Consider the following 6,127-nt stretch of genomic DNA (forward strand, 5'->3'; position numbering starts at 1 on the left):
TTTACAAGACATTTTTTAATTCAAATTAAAAAAATTAATTATCTATTTTTTTAGTTTTAAATATTATTTTCTAATGTAACGAAGAAGTGAAAATAACAATAATCATTCACATAATTAAAATAGATAATCTTAATATATACATGACACTATATATATCAAGAATTATTATATATGATATATAATTTTTTTTCTTTTCTATAATGACTATTTATATAATTTATTCAACAATTTTTTCATCTTAATATTTAATAAATTTAACATACAAAATAAGTAACTTAAGTCATCATCTAAGACAATAAGTATAATAGTGTAAATACTTATTTATTTATTAGTAGTAAAAAAATATAAATAGTATAAATTAATATTTTTTTAGTATAAAAATAATAATAAAAATTATTAATTAAGTTAATTATATAATTAAAAAATTATGAAGAATTTCTTAAATAATAATAAAAAATAAGATCACTATTATCACATATTACAAAGTTTATGAAAAAAATTTTGGATAATAAATCAATTCTCAATAGATTATACATTAATTCCGTCAAAAAAATAAATAATCATTACATTGGATATTATTATTTACGTACTAATATAATATATATTATCGATTATTGAGTTTATAATTAATTTTTAATCCAATTTTCGGTAATTAAAATTTAAATGATTGAAATTATTAAATGTTGAATATTTTGTATCTAACCAATTTATTTTTTACTGAAATTAAAAAAGGATGAGTTGTTAATCAATTCTAAATTTAAATTTAAATTCGAGTAAGAAAATAAAAAAATATTTTAAATTTTATCTCACTAACCAGAATTTATTTCAAGATAAGAAATTACTTTGTACATCATATTCATATATATTGTAGGATAATATGGTTATTTGCTATTTTTTAATGGTAAATATTATCAAATAAAATAGTATACGAAATTAGAAGAAAATGTATTTACAAGTTTAGAAAATATTAATTTATTTTTCAATAGAATAAATTATATATTGAATAATAAAAGTTGTTATTGGTTTCTTTTTACATTAACTAATACTCAACGATGGTGTTTCGGTACCATGTTATTAAGAAATATTAATCAATCTAATAACTTTTGTAATGACACACGTTTATGAATTTGAAAATTTAAAAAGAGTATATACCCATTTTGGTCCTAAAAGAATTTTAAACTGGACACTTTAGTCCCCAACTAAAATTAATTATTCGATTGCTCCCTAACAATTAACTCCGTCAGTCACTTAGGTCCTTTACTCCATTAATTCTAACGGAGGACAAAATAGTCCCTAACAACTCTAATAGGGGATAAAATGGTCCCTGATCTCTTCTATTCGAAAACGACACTGCTCTCTCCCAATTTCTATCATATCTCGCATAACACTAACAGTCTAACACTGTATCTTCAAACTACACAATGCACACTCTATAAATTTAATATTCACAAGAAAAAAAATCCTCCACAGGTTGAGTTGCTGATGTGGTTTGTAATTTTAGAAAGATTGAATATTAGAAATAGATTATGTAAGTTTAAGATTGTACCAGAAGCGGAATCCTTTTGTGTCTTATGTAAGGATAGATTGGAGACGGTACATCACTTATTTTTTTCATGTAATCGTATATGGAAGTTGTGGGGATCAATCTTGGTGGATTGAAGTGTGATTTGGAATTGGCCAGGAACCACCAAAGAATGCTTTGAGGTGTGGATGGATAGAAAGATAAGAAAAGATACGAAAGAAGTGTAGATGGTATTATTTTTTTCTGTAATATGGTACATATGGAGATGTAGAAATAACATTGTCTTTAATAATGGAGTGTTGGTATTAGAGAAGTTAAAGGAGGAAGTTGTAGAATGCACAAATCGATGGTGTCAAGATCGACAATATAGGAGTAATTGATGTACTTATGAGTGCAAATATCAAGTTTAAGGTGAATAAGAAAACATATGAAATTGATCTTTGATGCATGATTTACTGATCTATAAAAAATGCCAATAATTCTACAGAGTAAATGTTGGAAGGAGAATGATCATGATTTGATGTTGTATAACTGATCGGGTTCATCTTGAAGTGTCTTTGGAGGAGCTAAAATCATTATATTCTTTTGCTCGCTGTTTGCTGTTTAATGCTAATTTTTATGTTTTCTTTGTAGTTATTACTCTATTTTTGTTACTATTTTTTGGAACTACGCCCACTCTGTTTGGAATTGGGTGGAGATGTAATTATCTAAAAAAAGAAAAAAAATCCCCAACTTGTTCTAAACCAATTCATACTCAGAAAACTAATGCCTATGTCTCTCAACTAGTTGTCGTCTTCGATGGATCCCATGAATCCAGATAGAAAGTCATTTGTTAAGACTCTGAAAAAGAAGGAATGAAGCACTCGGTGTCTATTTCAAATGAGAATTTGCATATGATGTCGAAGGAGAATCTTCTCATGATGTCCTAATGTCCAACAATCTATATTGCTTGTCGGAGAGTGAAGAAAGGCGTGCCCTTGGAGTAGTTGTGGAACTTGGTCTTGAAGATGTTGTGGACGTTGTTGGGATTGGAGCTGATGTTATCAAAGACGTAGAACTGGATGCTTTTGGTGGATGAAGTGCAGAGGAGGTGGATGTACCAGTCACAAATATTTAGGAAGTGTGTGGTCCATGACATGTTGAGGTAGGTGCTACACGTGTGACAATTACACCATGGCTTAATCTTGGAGCTAAAGAGGAGGAAGGAAAAGATGGAAAAGAAGATTGTGAAGGTGAAGAAGGAGAGTATGAATGCTAGGGTTATGCGAGATATGATGAAAATTGGGGAAGAACAGTGTTGTTTTCGAATAAAGGGGTCAGGGATCATTTTGTCCCTTGTTAGAGTTGTTAGGGATCATTTTGTCCTATGTTAGAGTTTTCAGGGACCATTTTGTCTTCCATTAGAGTTGACGGAGCCAAGGACCTAAGTGACTGACGGAATTAATTGTTAAGGACCAATCGAATAATTAATTTTAGTTGGGAACTAAAATGTCTGGTTTGAAATTCTTCGAGGACCAAGATAGGTATATACTCATTTAAAAATCATCTCATAAAATGTGAAGTTTTAACAAGTAACAATGTTAATCATATTGTTTTGACTTCAAGAATGAATATGATACTAACAAATAAAATTGTCCCAAGTAAATTTTAACAAAGACAAAAGTCCATAAGTATTGCTATTAATAAAAAATTATTTTATTTTAAAGACAAATACAATTTTTTTCTACTGATTTTCTAACTCGGCAAGTCGAGGACTAATCCACCACATATTAAAGCTCTATTTATTAAAGGTCTGTCGTTAACTAATAAATTGTTATATATACAAGACACGATATTCGAATTTCAAATACTTGTTTAAGCGAATAAATGAGATGACCATTCAACCAATTCAAATTAATTAAAATAAATATTAATTATTTTTAATATTTTTAAGTTATAAAATATTTATAATAATAATTATAATAGATACTTTTTATTTTAATTTTAATAATTTTTTTATATAATTTTATGTGTTACCCGTGTCCTGCATGGTAACATACGCTAGTTTAGTTTATAAATTTTGGTTGAGTTCTATTGTTATTTTGTTTATTTTTGTAGAGAATAAAGTATCGTTTTTGTTCTCAACGTGTGAGATAAACAGGGACGGACCTACACTTACAAAGGAGGGGGCATTTGCCCCACAAATTTTTTTAAAAAAAATTAATACTTATATATATATACTACTTGTTATATTCTGTAACAAAATTATTTAATCAATATATATTGAATGAAAAATTCAGATTAATAATTTTGCAATTAATTAATTTTAATAATGTTTAGTCATCACAAATATTAATTTAGAGTTTTCCAAACTCATCACTATATATTAATATACTATAATTATTTTGATTAAAAAATTTATTTATACCATAAAGACTATAATAAATAGATTTGATAATTAAATATGAGATAATAAAAAGTAAAATATTGTTTAAGAACATATATAGAAAAATGATATTTAGTCATGTTAAAAATAAAAAATAGCCATTATAAATAATTTTTTTTATTTTGAATATTATACTGTGTGTATGAAATTATATTTTTATTATTTTAAATATTATAATAATTGATTGTGTGTATATGTCTAGTTTTTATCAATATGTATAGATAGTTCTAACTTAAAATTTTAAATATAACTAAACCAATTTGAATTGGTCAAGTAATCAGCTTAATCGTTCGCTTAAGTAAGTATTGGGGTTTGAATTCTGTCTCGTATGTGTAGCAACTTATTGCCAGCCAATTGCAGACTCTTAAATGAAATTCAGATTCAGGACGAATTAGTCCTTAACTTGTTGGATATTACGCGAAGTCAAAAAAAAAAGTATCTATACCTAAATGTTATTATATTTTTGCCCCACTACTAAAATTTTCTGGGTCCGTCACTGGAGGTAAGTTTTAAAGTTGTTCCTAACGTTTCAATCGTCCTATTTAAGTCCTTAACGTTTCAAAATTGACTTAATATTGTCCTGCCATTAAGAATCCGTTAACAGAATTGACGGCGGGACAAAAACGATACATAAAAATAAATTTTAATTTAATTTTATCTTTAAATAATATTAATTTTTTACTGTACATAGTATTCAATTATTTTTCAATTACATCTAAATAAATTACATTTAATCACATTACTTTCATTTTAAATAATTTTTTTTATAATTTTAAAGAATTTTGATACATTAGAGACAAAAGGTATAATTTATATTTTATTGTATATATATATTTTTTTCTTTTCTGCAAGTTTATATACTAGTCATTCTACAAACATTTCATGATAACTAAATATCTTTAAGAGTAAAATTATAAAAAAATTAATTTATTTAAAATGAAAGTAATATGATTAAGTGTAATTTACTTAGATGTAATTAAAAAATAATTAAATACTATGTATAGTAAAAAATTGATATTATTGAAGGATAAAATTAAAATTTATTTCTATGTATCATTTTTGTCCCCAACATTTTCGTCCTATTTAAGTTTCTAACGTTTCAATATCGTCTCAATTTTGTCCCGTTGTTAATTCTGTTAACGAATCCCTAACGGCAGGACAACATTGAGTCAATTTTAAAACGTTAAAGACTTAAATATAACGATTGAAACGTTAGGGACAATTTTAAAACTTACCACAAATGTTAGGATAAAAACGATACTTTACTCTTTCTTTAGACATTCATCAAACTACTAACTATATTTGTTTAAAACTTGTAAAGTTATGTAATAATTTGGTTCGTCTTTTAAAAGACTATTTTGGACTTCTAAATATTAAATTTTTATTCCTTTTGGGATTTTTTGAAAAAGTAATACTGGAAATATGTAGACCCTGTATCAAAACTAAAAAAAATATAGATACAAAAATATTTTTTGAATTGTTTTTTAAACCAATAATACATAAAAATCAAAATCAGACTAAATCTCCATAATGGTCCCCCAGATTCAGCCCGTGCACCAATTTAGCTCCTGAGATTCCAATTGCACTATTTATGTCCTCCAGATTGCGATCTGGGCACCATAATGATCCTTCGATGAATTTTCGGCGTGACTCAGCGACGGTCATGCTTATGTGGCACAGCCACTGCCATGTTGGATGTCATAGTGTACAGATGACGTGGATTGTGTTGTAAAATTCTCCAATGTAGTCCCTGTCTTCATGTTTAAACCCTAAAATTTCGTTGGCCTCCCCTCAATGTAGTTCTCTCCATCAACGTCTCCTTCTGCATCTGTTGTGTACACCAATAGTTGTCCCCCATGAGAGGAACGGGGAGCCATGTTGTAAGAAGTTCGAATAATAGAGGACAAAATTGGTAGATAGAAAATAAATTTCAATCTAACGTGAAAATGTAAACACAAAAGCTATAATTTTTACCTTTGGCTAAACTTTAATTGGAGAGCAGAATCACGTTTACGTTCATAAGAAGAAAAAATTACCAAACTAAAAAGTGAAGTTTTCAAGAAAACTAAACGTACATTTGATGCTTCAAACGCTAAGCCAAACACACTTTGATTGAGTGGGGTGGGAGGAATTTTTAATAGTATTAAAAAATATTTTATCTATACTAAAAACTAATATGT

Source organism: Arachis ipaensis, chromosome B06, assembly GCF_000816755.2.
Source record: "Arachis ipaensis cultivar K30076 chromosome B06, Araip1.1, whole genome shotgun sequence".
In the NCBI taxonomy this organism is placed as follows: Eukaryota; Viridiplantae; Streptophyta; class Magnoliopsida; order Fabales; family Fabaceae; genus Arachis; species Arachis ipaensis.